We start from the raw sequence: 27,013 nt of genomic DNA, 5'->3' as shown, positions 1-27,013 counted from the left end.
TAAAGATATAAAGTGTAGCAAAAAGAAAATAGTTCATAATGTTGTAATAAGGGGAAAAGGGGTACTAGAGTTAATGTGGTGATCACTTTTTAAGTTATATAGATCTCTAATCACTATGCTGTACAACTGAAACTAATATAATATTGTATGTTAACTATACTTGAAAAAAATCTCATTGAATTGTACAATGTAAATAGGAGCAACTAATTGTTTATTATATTTCAATAAAGCCAAAGAAAAAAGAAAAATAGAAATTAAAGTAGATAGAAGTAAATGGAAGCATATACCGTGCTCATGGGTAGGAAAAATCAACATCATTAAAATGTCCATAATACACAAAGCAATATAGAGATTCAATGCAATCCCTATAAAATACCAATGTCATTTCAAAGAGTTAGAACAAATAATCCTAAAATTTAAATGGAACCATAAAAGACCATGAATAGCCATGGCAATCTTGAGAAAGATGAACAAAGTTGGAGTTATCACGCTACCTGATATCAAACAATACTATGAGGCTACAGTAATCAGAAAAGCATGGTACTGGCATAAAAACACATGCATTGATCAATGGAAAAGGATAGAGAGCCCAAATATAAATCCGCACCTATATGCTCACCAAATATACAGCAAAGGAGGCAAAAATATACAATGGCGTTAAGACAGTCACTTCATAAATGGCCCTGGGAAAATGGACAAATACATGTAAAAATAAGAACAGCTTCTTACACTGTATACAAGAATAGACTCAAAATGGATTAAAGACTAAAATGTAAGACCGAAAACCATAAAACTTCTAGAAGAAAACGTAGGTAGTAAACCCTCTGATATTGCTAACAGTAATTTCTTTTTGTATATATCTCCTTGCACAAGAGAAACAAAAGAAAAAATACACAAATGGGACTACATCAAACTAAAAAGCTTTTGTACAGCAAAAGAAGCCTCAACAAAACAAAAACACAAGCAACTGAATTGTAGAAGATATTCATTTATGATACATCTGATAAGAGGTTAATATACAAAATATATAAAGAACTCATACAACTCAGCAACAAAAAAAAGAACAACCCAATTAAAAAATGGGCAGAAAACCTGAACAGATATTTCTCCCAAGAGAAAATACAGATGGCCAATAGACATATGAAAAGATGCTCAAGGTCACTCATCATCAGAGAAACGCAAATTAAAATCACAATGAGATATCACCTCATACCTGTCAAAATGGCTATCATCAAAAAATCAAATAACAACAAATCTTGGCAATGGAGTGGAGAAAAGGGAACTTTCATACACTTTTGGTGGGAATGCAAATCGTTACAGCCTCTATGGAAAATAGTCTAGAGGTTTCTCAAAAGATTAAAAATTGATATACCTTTTGACCCAGCAATTGCGCTTCTGGGTATTTATGCAAAGAAAAACAATAATTCATAAAGATCTATACACCCCTATGTTCATGGCAGCACAATTTTCAATAGCTTCCAAGACATGGAAGCAACCTAAATATCCATCAATAAATGATTAGATAAAGAAGGTATGGTTCATATATACAATGGAATATTACTCAGCCATTAAAAAAATAAAATCCTACCATTTGCAACTACATGGATGGACCTAGAGGTTATTATGCTGAGTGGAATAAGTCAGACAAAGAAAGATAAATACCACGCAATTTCCCTTATTTGTGGAATCTAAGGAACAAAAAGAACAAACTAATCAAAAACAGACTCAGAAATATAGAGGACAATCTGGGGATGGCCAGACAGGAAGGGGGTTGGGGGACTGGGAGTATGAGGTGAAGGGTTTAAGAAGTACAAATTTGTAGTTCATAGATGGTCACGGGGGTGGGGATCGTGGCACAGGGAATGCAGTTAGCATTAATATAATGGCTAGTTGGAGAGCCTAGTGTGATCATTTTATGAACTGTATAAATGTCTAATCAGTGTACTATGTACTTGAAACTAATAATAAAATACAAATTAAAAAAAAGAACAGGGTATTATAAGCTTAGGTATTGCATAATTGTTGAAGCCCCACTCCTAAAAAAAAAATACTCGAAAAAAAGAAGACTATGGCTACCGCAAATTAGTAGTGAACATTTAGCGTATGTAGCAATAATTTGAGACTACAAAAACAGACAATACAAGGGAGTAGAGATCCAAATCTGCAAATGGGAATGGAAATAAGGCACACACAGAAAAAAAAATGAACTATACTGTCCTTTACATAAATTTAGTGGTAACCACACTGCATAAATCCGGAACTAAAAAAAATTAAAAAATAAAGTCTTTAAAAGTAGGGATTTACAACTTTAAGATAAAGGGCAAGATATCTGGACTAGATTTAACTATAGGTGCCTAGAGATTATACATGAAACCATAATAGCTGATGAAATAGCTTATTGAGGGAACATAGAGTAAGAAAAGGGTGTCAGGAGTAAGTACTGAGGAACAAGAGTTTCCAAGGAGCAGAGGAGAAATAACACACGAATAAGAGTGGCATAGAGTGATGGGGAAGAATATTGAGATAAAAGTTCTAAGAAGCAAGGGGAAATTAAAAAAACATACTTCCAAGAGTCTGGATAGGACGGGAATAAAAGAAAAGACCACTGGAGTTAGCAATTAAATAGTATCTGGTCATGGCCAGGTTTAAGATAATTTCAGTTGATAAGGTGAAAGCTGAAAAGTGACTGGAAAGCAATTATGAAGATATAGCGATGATGAAATATACTTAGAAAGTTTGGTGAAGGGACTGAGCAAGGAGGTAATTGTAAGAATAAAACAGGTTTGAGTGAGATAATGTATATGAAAGCTCTGTAAAAAAAAAGCACAGGACGGTTATTATTCATTAAGCAAGGGCTATTCTGTACTAAAGACAAAAGACATTCCCATCAGCAAGTGAATGAGTTATTAGGTACAGGAAATGGATTTTCTGTTTGCATGGAAAGGACAGCACTCTCCACTCATATATGTTTTCAGGGTTCTTATTAAGAAGTTACTCCTTCAGGTTGATTTGGCAGTTTCCTTTGATACCCAGAGTAGTAGAGGTCAACGAGATATTGCATTAAGGAAAAGGTCAGAGAATGAAGCTCTACATACATAAATATCAAGGGGCTTGATGACTTTGTGCGCTAAATTGATCCTGGTTTGGTATAGTATTGACCCAGCCTGGGTCTTCCAATCAACCCCAAAGCTGCTTTATCAAATTACACATCACATTCACTTTAGTAGAAAGAACGAGGAAAGAGAGCCAGTGCAACCCAACCTGAGAGTTCTCAGGACAAAGATGAGAGAGAGAGAGAGAGAGAGAGAGAGAGAGAGAGAGAGAGAGAGAGAGAGAGAGAGAGTCGTTAATGTGTAAAAATATCAGGTTATGGGCAAATAGGAATCTGAACAGAGTGGAAATCATGAGCCATGGCACTGGTTTTCTGCTATTTCAATGTCTTCTGAAATAAGAAAGACAAATCACTCTGGCAACAACAATAAAATCTTTTACAAATGACAAAGTCCCTCCACACCCATTCTGTCATTTGATCCTAACCATCCCACAAGGTAGGCGATAGAGTGATTATAGTCCCTTTTGTAGTTGCAGAAACTAATGTTCAAGAGTAAGTGACTTCTCAACATGGCCCAGACAATAAATAGCAGAGCTAGTGTTCTACCCCAGGTCTCTTGACTCTGAGCCCAACACTCATTCTGCTAACTACATATCCAGTCTAAACGAACAACAGCCAAATGGTTCTGTGGCCCCTGTGGCAACATGGATACAACACTAAGAAGGTAGAAACAGGTGCTCAAGGATATTTTGGGGCCTGTCTGTAAAGCCAGGGTTTTGTTCCTTAGAGTTAACTTTTCTTCCTGAACTACATATTACTCACTTAAATTCTTGATGTATTATGTAGATTCTTGTTTGAGTAAGACAGACAGTCTTGCCCATGCTATGTCCATGTCTGATTTTCCGAACAATGCTCCTCACTTTGTTAAATCCTCCTAGGTTTCTTATTCATCTACCCCCCACATTCAGCTGAGAAAAGCCACCACACCTATGAATCCCACATTCTGAAATTTGAATCACAATATGGATTTATTTCTATGTCTATTATTACTGTCGAGATGTAAGATGAGGGAAAATGGACACATTAGAGAAATGAATTCAGCATAATGAAGGTCATTTTCAATTGTGACTGCCCATTATACAACTATTTGGCTAGCATTACCAACAGATGTCATGCAATAGAATTTTTTTTTTTCCTGATATCAAGTTAGCTTCTTGGCAGACCAAGGCTGCTCGTTAGTAATCTTGGATTTCTTTCTATACTTTGAGATTCAACTCTATATGTTGGATAGTAGGTGATCCAGCCTTTGTGACATTAAAATCTACAATGACATTTCCATACAAATCATGATTATTGAGAGGGGAGTGCTCCTTCTTAAGACCTGACTCTGTTTTGCCCTGAATTAGTAACCCTAGTCTAGGGTTAGCCAGGGAAAGAAAAAAGAAGGCATGTGGGATAGAATAGGAAAAAGACAAAGAGGAGGAAGAGAAGGAGCCAGATCTCAATTTTATTGTAAGAATAACTGTAGCAAAGAACATTTAAAATGACCTAAAACAAGATACAGAATAGTTTCGAGGGTGTTCATATAAAGTTCTGGTGTGACATTGTTTTGTGTATATGTGTGTGTGCGCATGTGCTATAATGATAATCAATTTCATTTTGCTTAGTTCATTTCCTAAGGTTCTTTTTTTTTAAATAACCTGAGTTTTTATTCTTTGAGAGTTGACTCTTACTCGCTGAAGCAAAATTAAAGTGCAAGAGGTTCATCCTCTGACAACCAATCTCCCTACTTCTATTCTTTTTTTCCATCAAACCCATCTTTCACATTTCCCTCACATTGGGAGGGGCCAGGGTCTCAGGGAATCACCAGAGTGGGGTGACCAGTGTTAGCTACATCAATGGAGATTCAGATATGGTGCTTGCCTAGGTCTGCAAGCCAGGTGGAGAAGGGCTCAACAAGGAGCAATGCCCTCTGCCAGTACTTCTGTCTGGGAAAAAACTGCCCCTCCAGCCCTCGCCCTGAAGCCAGACAACTCAATTCCTTCTGGTATGCCCCTGGCACATTTTGAGCTCTGCCCCAGAGCTGGAGCAGAGTGAATGAGTCTGTCACCAAGCATGGGACCCTTAAGAGGAAAGTCTGCAACTCCCTCAGCCCTCCATTTCACTCTGCCACAATCTCAGCTGGTTTTCACAGCCAGAAGTTGTTGGGATCTCTCCACCCGGCACTGGAACCTTGGGCCGAGGAGCCTGGTGTGAGATGGGGACCCCACACTCTTTCAGAGGGACCTCCACAGCTGAGATATTTATTTCTCTTGTTTCTCAACGGCCACACTTTAGTGTGGGACCAGGCTGTTTTTCATCTCTGTCCCTCCTACTAGTCCTCAGGTGGTCTCTTCTGTGTGTCCCCAGTTGTATGACTTCTGTCAACTAGATTTCAGGCAACTCCCAATGATGGCTATTCTGTAATTTAGTTGTAATTTTAATGTGGTCGTGAGGGGAAGCAAGCACAGTCCTTACCTTCTCCTCCATCATGACTAGAAGCTGTCAGAATTTCCTTGTTTCAGAATCCTTTTCTCAGGAGTGAGATTCATGTCCTGATTCTCTTTCTGTTGGCTTGTTGTGGGTTCTCCAACCCCTCTTTTCCTCCACCAGCTGTCTGCTGCCTCCTGAGCCATCTCAGGAGAGGGGAACACACTTCTCCTTCTCCTCCTTGCTATGAAATCAGGCAGGAAACTCAAAGGATCTTACAACTAGGGCCTTCTGTCAAATTATTCATCCTCCAATGAGCTTCTGTTTGAAATGTTATTGGATGATGTGTTGAGACCTGAAGTATTTCCTCTGTAAAACTACTTTGTAGAAGGCTAAGCTGTATTCTGATATGCAAGTGTAACTTGACTGAGATGTCAAATAGATTTTGCTTCACAGCTATTGTAAGGAACCTGAGCAGGGAAGATATATGGAAGATCAGGCAGCTTGGAGTGCTCCTTCCCTTTCCATAGTCCTGATATGTAACTAGTAGTTTTATAAATTTCAGTTCACCGCAGACTCTGGCTATGCAAACCTCTTTGTTGACCAACCATTAAATATATAGGAATGACCCTTCAGAAGTTCTAAATGCTGTGGAGGGCAACTAGGTCAGTAATGGAAGGAGAAGAGAGAAGACCCAAGTGGCATTCATCACAGGCCCAAAGAAACAAAAGAGTTACTTTTACTGAGTGTTTTAACATTTTTAGAAATTTATTTTCTCATCATAGACATTGCTTTGGAATTCAGCTACACCTTCACCATGCCAACACCTCTACACAGCTATTGTTGGGAACTGGACAAAGAAATCACATTAATCATGTGAACATCTGCAATCTTAACTTTCAATGGTCATGAAATCACTTTCAGGGAATCTTTAGATGCTGAGATTGGGACACTTCTACTCTATCTAAGATACTGAGAGAGATACTACCACCTGTGCTGGACTTCACCTGCTCACTAATATTCTAGTGGTGAGAAGTAAATGTGTGACCTCAATAGAGTCCTTAGGTTTACTCTGGGTGGCTGGTCAGTACACACATAAAATAAAATTGCAATTAGCCATCATGCTATATTCTGCTACTATAGCAGTTTTGCACCTGAGCGTTTAACATTGCATTAGAGAAATAAAGCTTTCCTTGCCATCTTCATCAATTGTTAGGAGAGATGACTTCTGGGTATTTTCTCAATCTTGTCTCACTCTTCCACGTTATTTCAAAGTAAATCCTATACATCATATAACCTCATCCATATATATGTCCAGATACAGATTCGTAACAACAACAAAAAACAAATGATCCCGAGAAGACATAGAAATGGCCAACAAAAATATGAAAAGATGCTCAGCATCACTAGCTATTAGGGAAATGCAAATCAAAACCACAATGAGATACCACCTCGCACCTGTTAGAGTAGCTGTTATTAATAAGACAAGTAATAACAAGCGTTGGAGAAGATGTGGAAAAAAGCAAAACCTTATACACTGTTGGTGGGACTGCAAATTGGTACAGCCACTATGGAAAACAATATGGAGGTTCCTCAAAAAACTAAGAATTGATCTACCATATAATCCAGCAATCCCTCTACTGGGTAGTTACCCCATAGACTTGAAAACCCATATCCAAAAAAGATAATTGCACACCGATGTTCATAGTGGCATTATTCACAGTGGCCAGGATATGGAAGCAACCAAAGTGTCCTATGATAGATGATTGGCGAAAGAAGCAGTGGTACTTACATACAATGGGATATTACTCAGCCATAAGAAGAGCTGAAATACTGCCATTTGTGACAACATGGATGGATCTCGAGATAATCATTCTAAGTAAAATAAGCCAGACAGAAAAAGTTGAAATTCACATGATATCACTTATGTGTGAGATATAAACCTAAAAGCAACAAATGAACAGGACAAACAGAGACCCAGCCAAAGACATTTAAATCATCTCTGTTAATATAATCTCATTAGTACCCACTCACTTGAGAAGCCTAGAGAAATTAAAGTTATAGCAGGATATAAAATGGGTTACTTTGACAAAAATTAGATTATGCATGGAAATGAAATCCCCCTCATAACACTGATCCCTTACATGTTTTCTGATTACTAGAGAAGCAAGAGTCTCTTGTGCTGGGCTCCCTGTGATCCCTGTCACATGTCCTGCTGCCAGCCCCTTACCAATATCTCCAGCCATGTGTCCCTAGCCTAACTCCACTGGGACTCACATTAGTGAGATCTGTCACCTCACAAACATCTTCAGCATTTCCTCTCAATTACCAGATATCTGTCAACTTGCATGTAAAATAACTTTTTTTTTTCTAATGGAGAGATAATGGCAGAAAAACTCTTCTCTCTCTGGTTTCCTATTTAAGGAAAACAATCTCTCCTCTGCTACTGGAAGCCAGCAACAAGATCCCCTTTCCTCAATTCTCAGAGACTCCAACTCACACACCCTCTAGTGGCTGGCCCTGTTAAGCTCTCTCCCTCCAATGGGTTATATCATCTCTTCATTAAAAGCTTTTTATTCACCCCACCATCCCAGAAAATTTTTTCCTTACTCCATCATCCCCAGGATGGATTAAACCCCGACAGCACCTGAGATAATCATCTGTGTGAATAATGGATCCCAGGACATTTCATACACAGTAGATACACAAAAATGTTACTTAAATTAATGTTGTTGGGCAAGATTTCTGACTCTTCTTTCTCATTTATAGCCTCAACCTTGGGGTAATGGGCTCCTTTAGCATATGCTCCTAAACCTCTTGAGAAGCAACTCTCTCTCTCTCTCTCTCTCTCTCTCTCTCTCTCTCTCTCTCTCTCTCTTTCTCTCTCTCGGCTGTCTTTGACCACCACAAATCACCCAGAGTAAGAATTCTATGAATATTCTACTTTAATTGTGTAAAACCTGGGCATAACTATTGCACTAAATCAAACAATATTCTTTGCCCATGTACCATATCTTGTTGAATATTCTTGGCATAAAGTTATATTGAGAAGTTTAATTCACAGCAAGCAATATTTAACAACATTTGTTTAGTAGTTGGTATGTGAAGCTGGCATGCCCCCTACCCCTCATGCTGCCAAATTTCTGTTCTTATAAGCCAAGAATCTTTCCACTCTAACTTTGTTACCTCTCTATGCTCTCTGGACTTTCTCACTTCAATCCTTTGACCTATCATCTCTTTGTGGGATCTGGGGACCACATAGAGGTCACCTGTTGTTACATCTATGAGCCACACTGTCTCACTAACTCTCAAATCCTTATTACTAAGTTCATTTGCTGAGAGGCAAGGCTCTTTCTCACAGACCTCTACCCCCAACTCTCAAGCACTCCTTTTCCTCTTAATTTTTTCATTCCTTATTTTAGCTTTGCTTCTAGGCAAAGAGTTACTTTCAGCCTCAAGGGAAATCCTTTCCTCTCCAATCAATGAACAGACATCCACATGCACACAACAAATCTACATCAGTGTCATGGAAAAGCCTTGAGCTTGCCAGACATTCTCAATTTTTGATCAAATCATATGCAGATATTTCCATAGACTCATAGAACCTAGAGGCTGGAAGAGAACTTAATGGTGCCCTAGTCCCACTGCCCTTGCAAAGCTTGAATTTTTTTTTTTTATTTTCTATGGATCAAGGACTACAGCTAGAATAAAATCTAGCTATAACAGGATTTGACACAGTCATAGTCCTACAGGTTTAGCAGTTCATTGTGCAGGTAATCCTGCTGTCAAATCAAAAGTCAAAGCAAATGCGCCCTTCTTCATGGGGTCTCAGAACTTAGACCTAATCATCAACAAAGAATACTTATTTATAAATTGATTAGAGGTTGCAACCTTGTGCACATGCATTCTACAGCATGGTCCCTCTTAGACTTTGTATTAACACTCAGTGTTTCCATGTGCAGTGAGGCTGTCAGTGATCAATAAATAGCCCAAGCTCCCTTGAAGGTGGTGAGATGCAGGATATCTGGAATGAGAAGTCTTAAATTCCCTTCCCGGGCTCCTCTTTTATCTCACTTGGTGCCTTACTCTTACCTGCTACTTGCATCTCCCTCTTCTCTTGAATCCCAGATTCTCCCAGGGAACATTAGCCTTAGTTTTTATTGAAAGTCTTCTCATGAGGCACCTGTGATTTCAGTCTGAACATGATTTCAGTTTGATGTGCACCTTGGCCACTCAACCTAACAGCATGTTCTTGCCCAGACTTGATATCACCCTGCTCTCTAAGGGTCACCATTCAAGTGTTCAGTCATTCATTCATGTTAAGTTTGAGAAATGCAATATAGACTCTTCTGATTTGATACAGGGGATTTAGATTCAATTAGAATTTCATGCATTCATGTCAAGACAAAGTTCATACTGATACTTCTCAAGATGGTCCGGTTTCAATCTTTTTTTTTTTCAATTGGTTGCACATTCCAAAAGGAGACCTGTACACTTCATACAGAACAGGAAAGGACCTAGACAGCTTGGCTTGAAGTAGAAACTTAAAATGTGTGTTTATTGACTCAGTGACCAACCTTTTTGAATAATCTTAAAGAAAATAAATGTGTAAAAAGATTTAGTTACAAATGGATATTCATTGAAGCATCATTTATAAGAGTGAAAAATTGGAAGAAACCCATATGCCCGACAAGTGTAATTATTATTATTTTTATTTCCAAGAGATGGAATACTATAATCATTAATAACAAAACTACAGATTTATATTTATTGGTAGTCAAAGATATTGTAGATATATTGTTCATTGAAAACATCGGGTTTCAAAGCATCATGTATGCTATGCTTCTATTTAAAAATGTGTGTGTGTGTGTGTGTGTGTGTGTGTGTGCGTGCGCGCGTGCACAAGAAGATATCTAGAATGCTATGTACCAAAATATGGTGGTTATTGTAGATAGTGGCACAATGAGTGATTTTAACCTTTTTTTCCTTCTCTACATTCCCAATTTTACTACATGAAACTTATGTTGCTTTTATAATTTATAATATAATCCATATCTGAAAGGGGCTTCAGTAAAAGCAGTATAGTCAGCAACAGAGAGGCATCCTGGCAGCAGCCATTGCAGCAGAATTACTTGCACACACAACTAACAAACTACACAACCCCTTAGTGGCTTAAATAACATAATCATTTCTTTTTCTTATGATTCTGCAATTTGGGGAGGGCTCAGTGGGGATAACTTGTCACTGATCCACGTGGCACTAGCTGAGAGAGCCCAAATGAGGCCAAAGGATCCACTTTCAAGATGACACATTTATGAGGCAGACAAAATGGTGGTAGCTGCCATCTGAGAGCTCAGCTAGAGCTATTGGCCAAGGGCCTGTGGTTCTATTCTTCATGGACATTTCCACAGGCCTTTGTGGGCTTCTTTATAGCAGAGTGCTGAGTTCCAAAAACCCAGATAAAAGCTACAGGCTTATTATAACTTAGCTGCAAAAGTCCCAAAACATTAGTTCTACCACATTCTATTGGCTAAGGAAGGCACTAGGTCCAGCCTAGATTAAATGGAAAAAGAATTAGACTCTGCTTTTTGATAGGAGAAATAGCAAAGACTTTTCGGCCATCTCTAGTCCACCACACATGGGAACAGAATTAGCTCTTCTACTTGGCCAAGGACCTAAGTCCTACTGAAGGCCACAGACACTTTACTTCCCCACAACTCTCCCCAGAGGTATTATGTTATCATAAGTATAACGATTATCCAAATAAAGAAAACAGTCATGCAGATGTAGACAATAGCATGGGGAATATAGTCAGGAGTATTGTAATAACTATGGATGGTGTGTCAGATGGGTACTGTATTTATCAGGGTGATCACTTCATAAGTTACATAAGTGTCTAGTCACTGTGTTGTATACCTGAAATTAATATAATATTGCATGTCAACTGTATTAAAATAACATATATATATAAATAAAAAAGAATGTATAAGAAAGATAAAAAAGAAGAAGCTGTTTATAAGAGAATTAAGAGATCATACTCAGTAAAAAGTTGTTAGACTTCTTTCATTTCTAAATTCTTCATTTTAAAAAGTTGTAATTCCAGAGTAGCAACCACCACTATGACTGCCCATTATCCATCTTTTTTAAATGGGGGTATAAAGACTGCAAGTTAACACAAGTGATTGCACGTCATAAGACTCTGAATAATGTCCTAATCTTTCCAACCTCTTGACTTTTGTTCTTTCTATCCTTTCTGCCTTTCCCTATGTTGATGTTCTTCCTAGTTATTCTTCAAAGCCCTACCTCCCCCAGATGAGATTCCCCTTTCTATTACCCATCTATGTATATTTTAGCAATATCACAGTCTGCCATTCTAGCACGGGCCTTTTACCCATAATAGATGTACAGTAAATATTCATTTAATAGATGAATAAATGAGTGCTAGAGTTCATTGTATGGCTGTCTTCTTTACTGAGTTGGTAGTCTCTGGCAGGCGGGCTCTCCATTACAGTAATCTCTATAGTCTCACTCCATCCTACAACCGACAAAGAGCCTAGAATTTGTTCATTCACTCATTCATTCATTCATTCTTTCTTTTTTCTTCTTTAAATAAGTATGTATTGAAGCCCTACTGTTAGCCCACCATTATGCTAGTCCCTACCTTCACGGAGCTTACATTCTAACAGAAGAGACACACAAGTAAACAAAGTAATTATAAACTGTGATAAGTGCTACCAAAGAAAAGAATAATGTGTTATGAAAGAGAATAAGAAAGGGTAACATTTACTTAAGATCTAAAAAATGAGCAGGAACCAGCCACATGAAGAGTAGGGGTTTAATAAAGATTTCCTTAAGTGAAGCGATTGCTATAGGTGGATGATTGTCCAAGCTTATCCTTGATAACTACATATCCTGATCTTTTAACTTTCTCCATTTCAGTTCATAAATAAGCTGTTTTCAAAGAAAAACAAGATTTTAAATGATTATATTTACTACTCAGCCATTAAAGAAGATGAAATATTGCCATTTACAACAATATGGATAGATCTTTGGGGTATTATGCTAAGTGAAATAAGTCATATTGAAAAGGACAAAAACAGTATGATTTCACTGAGATATGGAATATAAAACAAAAATGAAACAAATGAACAAGCAAAACAAAACAAACTCATAGATACAGAGAACAAATCGGTGGTTACCAGAGGGGAGGGGTAGATTAGGGGAACAATAAAGAGGGTAAAGGTGTAATGGTTAGAAACTAGACGTTTGGGGTGTGAGCACACTATAGTGTATGCAAATATAGAATTATAGTGTTGCACACCTGAAATTTACATAATATTATTAACCAATAAAAAGTGTTAGGTGAGATTCTAAAGATCTAAAAAGAATTACTGTATTTATACGAAATGATATGATACATAGTATTTGCTTCAAAATAATCTCAAAGTGAGTAAATAAGTTATAGGTGAAACAAGATCAGACGTAAGATGATAATTGTTGAGGCTGGATGATAGGTATATGAGAGTTCATTATACTTTTTAATACACTTCTATATATTTAGAGCGTTTCTATAATAAAGGTTTTTAAATAACCGTATTTACTGAGGTATTCTGAGGTAGTGCTTGATGAATGTGCAGAGATTGCTAATTCGCCCCTGTTTCTATAGTAATAGAATCTCTAATTTCCACCCAGGTCCATGGCCAGTCAGCATAAAAAACTACAATTTCCAGACTATTTCCAGTTAAGTGAGGCTATGTGATGAGGTTTCTGGCCCATCGGATGTGGAAGTTTTGCAAATTCTAGTTTGTGTCCTTAAAGAAACGAAGGGCCTCTTTGCTTTTTTTGCTCCTTCCTGCTGGTAAGAGACATAGCCATGAGCATGATGATAACATCCTTGGAATAGCTAGGCAAAAAGAAGGAAGGAAACTGGGTGCTGGACAGAGCCACCAGAGCAAGGTCACCAAGGCAGCTCAGATTTTTATGTACGAGAGAACTAAACTCTCCTGCTTAAGCCCTTTTTATTTTGAGTGTCTTACAGTTAGCCAAACACATACTCAACTAATACAGTGAATTAAATTACAAAGAAAGAGGGACTTAGAAATCATTGTGCAAAATGTATGCTTTTAAAGAAAGCTTCTTCTGGATCAGAAAGTCCAAATGTAAGTCAATCAAACTGTCTCCTTAAAGGAAAACAGCCTGCAAACATGTTATTAAATGCTGAGAGTAAAAATATCAAATTGATGAAGAGTGTCAACATGCTGGCTTAACCCAATATAGAACAAAGTGCATATTGTAGGCAAATCACAGATTTGGAAAATATCTTCAGCAAGAATGCCAAATGAGTTTATGCCATCATTTATTGGAAGCTCTTGAAAACTGAGAAGAACAACACAAACAATTTCATAAAACATGGGCAAAATACACAGTCAATTTAGAGAAAAGCAAATCCAAAGGGCCATCAAACATGGAAAGTTGTTCAAACACACCAGTACTCAAAGAAATGAGAAATAATGGAACACTGACATAATACATTTTGTTCATCAGGCTGGCAACAATTTAAAGCATGGCAACACTGATTCTCTTATATGTATTAGTTGAAATATAAATCATTAAGGCTTTCTTTTTGCTCGTATTTATACTGTATAATTCAGTTTTTTCACTTATATTTGGCATACAATAATATATTAGTTTCAGTTGTACGGCATAGTGATTAGAGATCTATATAACTCACAAAATGATCACCCACTAAATCTAGTATCCCTCTTCCTCCTTACATATTTATTACAACATGATTAACTATTTTCCTTATGCCACACTTTATATCTCCATGTCTATTTTGTAACTATTCATTTGTACTTCTTAATCCCTTTGCCCATTTTCACCATCCCCCCAGTGCCCTTCCCATCTAGTTGCCCTCAAAATATTCTCTGTATCTATGAGATTATTTCCATTTTTCTTGTTGTTGTTGTTTATTTTGTTCTTTAGATTCCACATGTACGTGAAATCATGTGATACTTGTCTTTCTCTGTTCTGTTCTATCTGACTTATTTTATTCAGCACAATACCCTCTAGGTCCAACAAGGTGATATATTTTTCTATCCCCTTCCTTTTAGTCTGCGTGTGTCTTTTAGTATGAAGTGAGTCTCTTGTAGGCAGCATATTGTAGGGGTTTTGTTTTCTTATCCATTCCACCACTCTATCTTTTGATTGGAACACAATTCTTTTCCATTTGAAGTACTTGTTGATAGGAATGTAGATATTACCATTCTTTTTCCTGTTTTTGATACGTTTTTTCTTCTTAAAGAGTTCCCTCCAACATTCCCTGTAGTGCTGGCTTGGTGATGATAATAAATTCCTTTAGCTTATTTTTGTCTGGGAAGCTCTCTATCTCTCCTTTGACTCTAAATGATAACTTTGCTGGATAAAGTAGTCTTGGTTGTAGATCCTGGGTTTTCATCACGTCAAATATTTTGTGCCAAACCCTTCTTTCCTGCACAGTTTCTTTTGAGAAATCAGCTGCCAGTCTTGTGAGTAATTCCTTTTAAGTAACTGCTTTTCTCTTGCTGCTTTTAAGATTCTCTTTGTATTTAACCTTTAGCATTTTATTGATGCTGTATCTTGGTGTGGACGTCTTTGGGTTCCTGGTTTTGGGGACTCTCTGAGCTTCCTGGGGTTTTATGTCTATTTCTTTCACCAGGTTAGGGAAGTTTTCCATCATTATTTCTTCAAATAACTCTTCAATGTCTTGTTTTCCTTCTGGTACCCCTATGACACGAATATTTTACATTTAATTTGTCCAATAGACTCCTTAAATTATTATTATAGTCTTGGCTTTTTTTTTTTTTTTTTTTGCCGTTCTGATTGAGTATCTTTGGCTTCTCCATTCTCTATATAAGTGGTTCACTCTTCTTCTTTATCCACTCTGTTGATTCCCTCTAATATACACTTTATCTCAGATATTGTGTTCTTCATTTCTGACTGGATCCCTTTTGTAATTTCCATTTCCATTTTTGTTTTTTATCTCTTTTTTTAAAATTCTCACTGAGTTCACCTACTCTTCTCCTAAGTTCATTGAGCATCTTTATAACCAGTGTTTTGAACTCTGCATCTGTTAGATTGCTTGACTCCATTATTTCTGGATCTTTGTTCTTTTCTCTCATGTGGTTTCTGCTTCCTTGTCTTTCCACTTTGGCTGCCTTTCTGTGTCTGTTTCTATGTACTAAGCAAAGCTCTTAAGTCTCCCAGTCTTATTAGTGTGGCTTTGTGAAGTAGGTGTCCAGTGGCAAAGTCCTGAGAGGGGTTCAGCTGCAGGCCAAGTTTAGCTCCAGCTTGTGCTCTCCCGGAGCCACCTGTTAAGATTCAGCAAGTAATTCATAGATGCTGTGCTTATAGTTTCCTCAAGAGGCCATGCCAGAAACTGAGGCCAGCTGCCACCAATGTGAGTCTAGGCACTGCTTAGCAAGGGGCACCTGACTCACGGAGGATACATTTGGATGTGGCTTGGGTGGAGCTGCAAGTTGAGAGAGGTGGAGTTTCATAGAATCCTCTTGGTGGACAGACCTCTATTATCCAGTTTGATGATGTCTCAGCTATGGGGGCACTGAGTCTGCACACTGGGAGGGCTCAACAGAAAAACAATGGATACCATCAGCACTTCTGTAGTGCGAGTCTCACCTCTGGCCCTCACTCTGACAACTCAGTGTCCCCCTGTAAGTCTCTGGTGCCCCTTGCGCAGCCCACCAAGAGCTGGTGTTCAGAGTGAACAGGTCCATCACCGGGAAAGTCTACAAGAGGACACGCTCCCTTTAAGAGGCATCTGTAGCTGCTGGCTGCTGCTGCTGTGGCCGCTGTCCCACCCAGCCTCTCGAGACAGGGAAGCCTCACATGCTCGCCCCATTCTACCTCCTCCCTTTTCAGCGTGATTTCTTAATTCTCTCCCTACTTGTAGGGGTTGTTCATTTAGATTCCAAGTGAATTTCCTTGCTGTTTGCTCCTTGCTTCTGTCACAACTTAGATTTGGTTGCCTGAGGGATATACAGAGCCTCTATCATCTATGCCATTTTTTTTCTCCCTCTTAAATCATTAAGGCCTTTTGATAAAGCAATCTGGCAGTAGCTGTAAAATTTAAAATGTACATGCCCTTCTACTCAACAATCTCACTTCTCAGAAAATATAACATGGATATAAAGCACAAATACGTGGTACATACACAAGGATGCTTATTGCAATGTTGTTCTCAGTAGCATTTAAAAAAAATTGATGCCCATCAATGAAAAATGATAGAATAAATTTAGGCGCCATGAAATATGCAGAGATGGGAGAGAGAGAGAGAGAGAGAGAGAGAGAGAGAGAGAGAGAGAAGAGAAGAGAAGAGAAGAGAAGAGAAGAGAAGAGAAGAGAGAGAGAGAGAAGAGAAGAGAAGAGAAGAGAAGAGAAGAGAAGAGAAGAGAAGAGAAGAGAAGAGAAGAGAAGAGAAGAGAAGAGAAGAGAAGAGGATAAGAGCTATACTAGTGGACTTGGAGAGATGGCCACAGGATATTTAAGAGTGAGGAAAGCAAGATGCAGAACTCTATGTATATGACTCCATTTCTCAAAAATCGTAACCAAGAAAACTTCACATGGGTATGTGTGTTTGTATATGACTATATGAGTATAGCGATACATATTTATATAAGATAAATATTTATATTTATATATTTAAATACATATATAGTGTTTATGTGTATGGAAACAGAGAGAGAGAGATTCACAAAAGAATGATTACTAAAATGTTAATGGTCATATTGCACATGTGTTTGCTTTCTTCCTCCTTAATGAACATGTATGGTTAAAATGATTAGAAAAATTAATATTGTGCTGGATATTTTCTGTTTGCCCCTCTAGATTCATTCTCTATTCTCCACTCTTCTCCATCCTGCTGAGTTCTTCTAACTTTCTCTAAAAAACAACAGGTTAGTAACAATTTTATTTTTGTTATAAAAAATTTTAATAGCAACTCCACAACAATATTCAAGGTATGTGAGACCATAAGAAATTCTATAGATATTCAATAAAACCATAGAGCCTAGATTTCCATCTCATATAAACCTGAGTGCTGTTACAGATGTTGACCACTGTATCTGTGCTGTACTCCAGTGAGTGACCTTTGCTCGCAGAATGAGAACACTTGGATTTGCATTTACATAGTCCATTTGATACAGCTTCAATCTTACTAGTTTTTCTTATCATAACTGGAATAAAAATACAACTCATTAGATTTTTATAGGTTTTCGTTCCTTTGCTCAATTACACTGCAATTTTCTGGTTTCCCATCCCCCAGGTGCATATAATTGTTTGGAAGCTCTTACTTATTAGACCAAGGAGGCAAACTGTACTTATGTCTTTGGAAATGAAAAACACATTCTCTTATGGCCCTAGCTCCAATGAAGCCTCAGCCACATAAGCATAGGCCACATTTAAATGGCCTCCTGAGATCTCTGCTATTGTGATTATTGAATCAAACTCTTATCATTAGATTGCATCGCAGAATATAGACAAAAATGTTTCTTGGCCAAAAGAAACATCTTAAAAATTACTGCAGTACTCCTAAGAACTTGGGTGAGCCTGAACAAAAATATTGAATCATTAAGTGAAAGAGAAATAAAAAGATTGCTAACTTGATTGTTTCTTTAAGTTTCATGAAAATGCAGCCTTGAGAGAAAAAAAAGGAGAAAAGTACTTGGGTGTGAAAGTACTTGGGTGTGAAAAATATAAGCTTCTCCAACATTATAAATGGATTGTGTTCTAAAGGGTCATTTATGAATGAGTTGTTTGAATCCAGAATGTGTTATTCCACAAAGGCAATAAGCTCTATAGTTGAGTGGGTCTTAGGCTGGCCCTGCAAAGCCCACCGTCCTGCCTTCAGGGGCTATCTCCAAGACCTGTCAGGGAAATGGCTCATATTCTGCTGGAAGGAAGAGTGAATATGCAGTTGTTAAGAACTGGGCTTGGGAGCCAGACAGACTTGGGTTTGCATCTGGACCCTTCCAGGTATTATCTATAAGACTTTGGACAAGTCACCTAAACTTTACACTCCAGTTTTCTTCTGTAAAATGAGAATTATAATTACTAACTCACAGTGTCATTGTGGAGTTTAATGAGGTAACATACTAAAAGTGTATGGTATTTGATAGAAATTAAAAGATAAATACTACTGTTAGAGGCAGCACTGGCTTCAAATGAAATTTCAAACATCAGCAGTGATTACCTTTAACACCTTCTATCTGCTTTCCCTCACCCAGCATTTTCTTTCTAATGTCCTGATACGTGAATACCCATAGTATTTATCTCTGCTCTAAATTTTATACTAAGAAACTTTACCAAACTGCCCTCCCTGGATTACTGCCCCAATCTACAAAAATACATTCCATTCATCTTCTCTGCCCTTTCTCCCATCAAAATTTCTGTTCAATGTGGTTTGGAAAATCAGTGACCTGTTAATCTGAAATAATAATGTCTGATTTTTCAGGAGAGTCTGGTTAACCTAAAGTATACTCTAATTAGTGAAACTTCAGTTAACATAATAAAATATTCTAGACAGTGCCATGGGGATATTTTGAAAGCCCGGGTGCTAGGGAAGTGAGAGCATCTGTTCATGAGGAACTTTTGAAAAGTAAAACTTTGAGCTTCTGCTTCCAGGAAGGTAGAGTATATGTACTTTTCCTTATTCCTCTCTCTAAGTTAAAGCCCTGGACACTTGCACACTATACATTTAAAAAAAAAACTATAAGAAGACTCTGAAACATGGAAAGAAAAAAGCAAACTGGTTAGAAACCTTGGAACTCAAGGAATGACACAGTGGTATGTTCCTTGGATTTTCTTTTTGCCTCAGATATCCCAGACATAGAGCTGAAGAAGCTGAGAACTTAGAAGCACCAATAGAAGCCATCAGATTAAAAAATACCAAAAGACCAGGAAAGGGGCAGCATAGTAAGGAAGAAAAATTTTAGTCAATAAGTACTCTACTCTAGCCATATAACAGAAAAAACGGTGGCCCTATTACCACCCACACCAGCAAAGGCCAAATAGGGAACCTGGACTTCCATTTTTAGGAGGCTATAACAAGGTACCACAACACCCCCATCAGGGTGGTGTCAGAGAAGCCCAAGTAGAGAGCCAAACTTTCATCCCCACTGCCCAATAATGATCCTCTACTCTCACAGTATCACTAAAGATCATACAGAAACTTATATTTCTACCTCCACTTGGAAGTTATGAGGGGCCCCCTCCCCTTCTCTGCTAGTTTAGTGTCAGAAGATGCCTAGTCGAGAGTTAAGATTGTCCGGTGTTTACAAGGCCATCCCAAACACAATGTCATTGAAAACCATGTGTGAAGCTAGAACTCTCACCTCCGCTCAACAGCAATGAGGAGCCTGCCCCTTGAGTGTCAATGGAGGCTGAGTAGAGAATCTGAACTACTACCTCCACCTGGCAGTAATGGCACAGAGTCCTTAACTTTACCGGTCAGAATGATGTCAGAAAAGGTAAACTAAAACAGAAGATTTAAATAATATCCAGAGTCCTGTAATACAAAACTGACCAGGTTTCAATTTAAAAAAAAAAAAACTGGTAATACTAAGAATCAGGAAGATTTCAAATGGAATAAAGAAAGACGACTGATATTTACTAGCAACAAAACAATAGAAATGTTAGAATTATCTGACGAAGATTTGAAAGCAACCATTATCTAAAATGCTTCAAGGAGCAATAACAAATATTCTAATACAAATGAAAAAAAGTCTAAGGTCTCAGAAAAAAAAATAGAACATCTCAGCAAAGAAATAAAACATATTAAGAGGAACCAAATAGAAAATTTAGAATTTGAAAATACAATAACTGGTCAGAAACATAGCAGAATGAGAGATGTCCCCAGATCTCTTCCCTTGAAACAACAACAAGCTGAACATCGAAAACTCAACAACAGCAACAAACACACACACAAACTGCACATTAGTACGTCTGAGCAAGGGATTTGAGCATAAGAGCTACCACAGGTCAGAATCCCAGAAGTGGGGTGGTAGACTGGGAGAAACAAAGGAGTTGTCTCTTGCAGCCAGAGCTCCTTGCAGGAGGGGAGGGAGAAGAGAAGGTGTGGCAGGTTTCCTGAACAGCACTACTTGGGAGAGTTGTGAGTCCCACGCAGCGGCAGTGCCCAGGGATCAGGGAAGAAGGCAGAGAAGCGGGGATGGCAGAGAAACAACAGTTGATTATTATCAGCCATGGTTGCAAAATGCAAGGCCGAGCCACAGCACCCATTCCCCAACACAGAGGGCCCCTCCTCCCATATCCTCTGAGACCGAACACCGAGGAGCCCTAGGGGAATCTGAGCAAATGCTACTGAAACTGTCCCTAACACTGACATGAATTGAGACTGAGGGTAGCGAGCGTGATTGACTATTTATAAGAAAAAAATAGGCATTATTAAGACTTTATATAAAGAAGGGATCAAAGAGGCTTAGACGCCACCTATTGGAAATCAAAAGAAAAATGTCATTTTAGCCACAGGCTAAAAAGAGACTTTTGACAGAAAGTCTTTCTAGGAAAAAAAGTAGAATACATTTCCATAAATGTTCAGGCAGAGAAATAATCCATTAAACATCATGAACAACCAAGGACATGAGGCAGCTCAGAAAGAAAGATAAAAATCTCCAGAAAATGAGCTTAGAGACACAGAAATATGCAACTTCAATAATAGAGAATTCAGCATGGTACTTCTGAAAAAATTCAATGAGATCCAAAATAATTCATATCGACAATTCCAGAAATTGAAAAAACTAGATCAGCAGAATGAATGTTTTTTTTTTGTAAGGAGACAGAACCCCTCAAAATGAACCAAATAGAAATTCTAGAAATGAAGAACACGCTAAAAGAGATGAAAAATGAAATAACAAACTTGGGAAATAGAGTCAATGAAAAGGAGGAAAGGATCAGTGATATTGAAGACAGAAATCTAAAAATAAATCAGAAGGAAAAAGAGAGAAACTGAAGAATGAAAAATAATGAAAGAGAAATACAAGAACTAGCTGGTACAATCAGGAGAGGAACCAAGAATAATGAGTGTACTTGAAGGGAAGGAAAAAAGCAGGGAATAGAAAGCATTTTCAGACAAATAGTTGAAAAGAATTTCCCAAATCTAAGCAATGAATTGGAGCTTGGAATTCAAGAAGACAAAAGAACACCCAATTATCTCAACTCAAAAAGATCTTTTCCAAGACACATTGTATTAAAATTATCAAAAATGAACGACAAAGAACAAGGCTGGAAGTATCACTCTACCTGACTTCAAATTATATTACAAAGCAACAGTAATCAAAATGGCATGGTATTGGCAGAAAAACAGACACACGGACCAATGGAACAGAATCAAAAGTTCAGAAGTAAACCCATATTTGTATAGGCAAATAATTTTTGACAAAAAAGCAAAAAACATACAGTGGAGAAAGGAAAGTCTCTTCAATAAATGGTGCTGGGAAAATTGGAGACCATCTGCAAAAGAATGAAAATACACTGTTGTCTATCACCACACACTAAAATTAACATAAAATGTTTTAAAGATTTGAATATAAAAACTGAAACAATAAAATGCATAGAAGAAAGCATAGGAACTAAACTCAAAGACCTTTGACTTAAAGATGATTTTATGAATTTGATCTCAAAAGCAAGGGAAGTAAAAGCTAAAATGAATAAATGGGACTACATCAAACTAAACAGTTTCTGCTCAGCAAAATAAATCATCAATAAGGTAAAGAGAGAACCATCTAAATGGAAAAATATATTTGCAAACAACACCTCCAATAAGGGCCTAATATCCAAAATATACAAAGAGCTCATACTACTCAATAACAACAACAAAACATGATCCAGTCAAAAAATGGACAGAGGACCTAAACAGACACTTTTGCCTAGACGACAAACAAATGGCCAACAAACATATGAAAAGATGCTCAACATCGCTAGCTATTAGGGAAATGCAAATCAAAACCACAATGAGATACCATCTCACACCTGTTAGAATAGCTATAATCAACAGGACAAGTAATAACAAATGCTGGAGAGGTTAGGAGAAATAGGAACCCTCATACACTACTGGAGGGACTGCAAATTGATATAGCCACTATGGAAAACAGTATGGAGGTTCCTCAAAAAACTAAGAATTGATCTACCATATAATACAGCAATCCCTCTACTGGGTATTTACCCCAAAGACTTGAAAACCCATATCCAAAAAGCGATTTGCACACCGATGTTCATAGCAGCATTATTCACAGTGGCCAGGATATGGAAGCAACCAAAGTGTCCTATGATAGATGATTGACTAAAGAAGCATTGGTACAAATATACAATGAGATATTACTCAGCCATAAGAAGAGCTGAAATACTGCCATTTGTGACAACATGAATGAACCTCAAGATAATCATACTAAGCAAAATAAGCCAGACAGAAAAAGTTGAAATTCACGTGATATCACTTATGTGTGAGATATAAACCTAAAAGCAACAAATGAACAGGACAAAGAAACAGAAACCCATGGATATGAACTATAGACTAATGGTTACCAGAGGGTAGCAGGTGGGGGAGTAGGGGGGAGATAGATAGGGTAAATGGGGTCAAATATAGGGGTATAGGGGGAGGATGAAGTGGGTAAAGGGGATCAAATATATGGTAGCTGAATGAAACTGGACTTTGGGTGGTAAACACACGATAGAATATACAGATGTCAAATTATAATGTGCATCTGAAAATTATATAATTGTATTAACCAGTTTCCCCAATAAACTTAATAAAAAAAATGAACAACAAAGAAAGAATTCTCAGGGCAGCCAGGGTAAAGTATATGGTAACCTATAAAGGAAAACCCATTAGATTATCGTCGGACATCTCAGCACAAACTTTATAAGTTAGAAAGAAGAGAAATCAAATATACAAACTATTAGATGAAAGAAACTACCAGCCGAGAATAATATACCTAGCAAGTCTCTCCTTTAGATATGAAGGAGAAATAAAGACCTTTCCAGACATACAATACTTGAGGGAATTCTCCACTACGAGGCCCACATTACAGAAAATACTGAAAGGGGTCAACTCACTTGAAAGAAAATGACAAAAATATACATAATTATGAGTAAGGAGACTAGTAGTCAAATAGAATTAGAAGAGTGCAACCCTTATTAAGAACAGGGCATTATAAGCTTAAACAATAAGAAGAGATTTGCTATAGCAAGATAGTAATGAACGTTGAGCATACACAGGGACTAATTGAGATAAAAATGACTGAAAAGGGAAGGATTTAAAGATCTAAATTCGCAAAGGAGAATGGAGATAAGGCACACACACAGAACAAAATGCATGACTGTATGTATATATAATTATCCTTTACATATTCGTAATGGTAACCAAATGCCAAAGATTCAGAACTGAAGTATATAACATGAAACAAGAACAACCACAGGGAAAACTCACAAAATCGAACAACAACAACAAAAACACAAAAGACAAGGTAGCAATGGAAATATCGAGCTATCAGAAAGCATAAGAAAAAATTGCTATAAGAAGACCTAATATTTCAATAATCACCTAAGTGTAAATGGACTGAACTCACCAATAAAAAGGCACAGAGTTGCAGATCGGATAACAAAACAGAACCAAACCATATGCTGCCTCCAGGAGACACATCTCAGCTCTAAAGACAAACATAGACTCAAAGTGAAAGGGTGGAAAATGATATTTCAAGTAAATGGTATTCAGAAAAAAATGAGAGTAGTGGTACTAATATCGAATGAAATAGACTTCAAAATAAAAAAAAAGGTAAAGAAAGAAACTGAGGAAACTTCATAATGATAAGGGGAAACATACAACAAAATACATAACACTTATTAATATCAATGCTCTCAATCAGGGAGCCCTAAAATATGTAAAGCAATTACTAACAGAACTAAAGGGAGAAACAGACCAAAACATTATCATAGTAGGGGACCTAAATACTCCACTGTCGAATATGGACAGACCATCCAAACAGAAAATCAATAAGGAAAGAACATCCATAAATGATACATTAGACCAACTGAACGTAATTGAAATTTACAGAGCACTTCATCCCAAAACAGCTGCCGTTACATTCTTCTGTAGTGCACATAGAATATTCTCAAGTATTGACGACATACTGGGACACAGAAATAGCCTCAACTAATATAAGAGGGTTGAAATCATACCAACCATATTCTCTGATCATAATGCATTGAAGCTAGATATCAACTGTAAAAAGAAAGCGGGAAGAGCCACAAATACATGGAGATTAAATGACATGCTATTGAAGAATAACTGGATAAGAAAAAGAAATAAAAGGAGAGCTCAAAGATACATAGAAACAAATGATAATGATAGTACAACATACCAAAACGTTGGGGACATGGCATAAGAGGTTATAAGAGAAAAGTTCATATCATTACAGGCTCATCTCAAAAATCAAGAAGGAGCCCAAATAAACAACCTAATGCTTCATCTTAAAAAACTGGAAAAGGAAGAACAAATGAAGACTAAAGTCAGCAGAAGAAAAGATATAATCAAAATCAGAACACAAATAAATGTATTGAAAACAAAGAAACAATTAAAAAATAAATGCAACAAAGAGCCTGTTCTTTGAGAAGGTTAATGAAATTGACAAACCCCAGGCTGGACTCACTACAGAAAAAAGAGAAAGAACACAAATAAACAAAATCAGGGATGAAAGAGGGAAAATTACTACTGACATCGCGGAAATACAAAGGATCATACAAGAATACTATGAAAAACTATATAACACCAAATTTAATAACTTAGAAGAAATGGACCAGAACTTAGAAAAAATACAACCTCCCTAGACTGAATCAAGAAGAACTGGAAAATCTAAATAGACCGATGAGCAGTATGGAAATTGAAACAATCATCAAAAATTTACCAAAAAGTAAAATTCCAGGACCAGATGGCTTCACCAGTGAATTCTACCAAACATTCAAATATTTAATACCTATTCTACCCAAACTCTTCCAAAAAAATCAAAGAGGACGCCATACTTCCCAACTTATTTTATGAGGCCAATATTACCCTGTTACTAAAACCTAGTCCAGATAATACACACAAAAAAGAAAACTACAGATCGATATCTCTCATGAACACAGATACAAAAATCCTAAATAATATACTAGGGAATCAAATACAGCAACATATTAAAAAGATTATACACCACGATCAAGTGGGCTTTATACCAGAGACACAGGGATGGTTCAACATACGCAAATCAATTGATGTGATATACCACATAAAAAAATTAAAAAATAAGAACCATATGATCATATTGACAGATGCAGAAAAAGCTTTAATAAAGATACAGCATCCATTTATGATCAAAACAGTTTAAAGAATCAGTACAGAAGGCAAGTACCTTAACATAATAAAGGCAATATGCGACAAAAGCTCAGCCAACAGTATACTTCATGATGACAAACTAAAAACCTTTCTTCTAAGATCAGGAACAAGACAAGGCTGTCCACTCTCACCACTGTTATTCAATATAACATTGGAGGTCCTAGTGAGTGCAATCAGGCAAGAGAAAGATATAAAAGGCATACAAATAGTAAATGAAGAAATCAATGACATGATTGTCTATATGGAAAACCCTAAAAATCCTACATAGGAAACCCTACAGAGTCTATAACAACACTGCTAGAAATAATAAGCAAATACAGTAAATTTCTGGATATAAAATCAATGTTCAAAAATCCATAGCATTCCTATACTCTAATAACGAAGTGTCAGAAAAAGAAGTAGAAAAAATAATTCCTTTATCAATTGCAACAAAAAGAATAAAATACCTAGAAATAAATCTAAAGAAACATATGTAGGGCCTATATAATGAAAACTATAAGACCCTATTTAAAGAAATCGAAGATACAAAGAAATGGAAAGATATTTCATGTTGTTGCATGGGAAGAATCAACATAGTTAAAATGACCCTATTTCCTAAGCATTATACAGATTTAATGCAATCCCCATCAAAATACTATTGGCATTTTTTAAAGAAATAGAACAAAAAATCATCAGATTTGTATGGAAGCTCAAAAGACCCCAAATCCCCAAAGCCATATTGAGAAAAAAGAACAAGGCTGGAGGCATCACTCTGTCCGACTTCAAATTATACTACAAAGCAACAGTAATCAAAATGGCATGGTATTGGCAGCAAAACAGACACATGGACCAGTGGAACAGAATTGAGAGTCCAGAAGTAAACCCATATTTATATGGGCAAATAATTTTCAACAAAAAACCATAAACATACAGTGGAGAAAGGAAAGCCTCTTCAATAAATGGTGCTGGGAAAACTGGAAAGCCACCTGCAAAAGAATGAAACTAAACCGTTGTCTATCACCATACACCAGAATTAACTCAAAATGGATTAAAGACCTGAATATAAGACCTGA

The 27,013-nt window shown here is 37.1% G+C and overlaps 1 long non-coding RNA gene across 1 annotated transcript in view; it reads right to left on the bottom strand.

The window, feature by feature from the left end:
• The window catches only part of LOC111732592, a 29,792-nt gene extending 8,085 nt beyond the window's left edge, over window positions 1-21,707 (bottom strand). Inside the window, exons 1-2 of the long non-coding RNA XR_002777627.1 lie at window positions 21,667-21,707; window positions 19,982-19,987 (exon numbers count right to left, since the gene is read on the bottom strand). This is a non-coding gene — a long non-coding RNA (uncharacterized LOC111732592). The remainder of the gene's footprint in view (window positions 1-19,981; window positions 19,988-21,666) is intronic.
• Between the last annotated feature and the right edge of the window lie 5,306 nt (window positions 21,708-27,013).

Source organism: Pteropus vampyrus, unplaced genomic scaffold (genome assembly GCF_000151845.1).
Source record: "Pteropus vampyrus isolate Shadow unplaced genomic scaffold, Pvam_2.0 Scaffold472, whole genome shotgun sequence".
NCBI lineage: Eukaryota > Metazoa > Chordata > Mammalia > Chiroptera > Pteropodidae > Pteropus > Pteropus vampyrus.
Note: the sequence above shows the minus strand (reverse complement) of the source record. Positions and strands in the feature narration are given on the sequence as shown.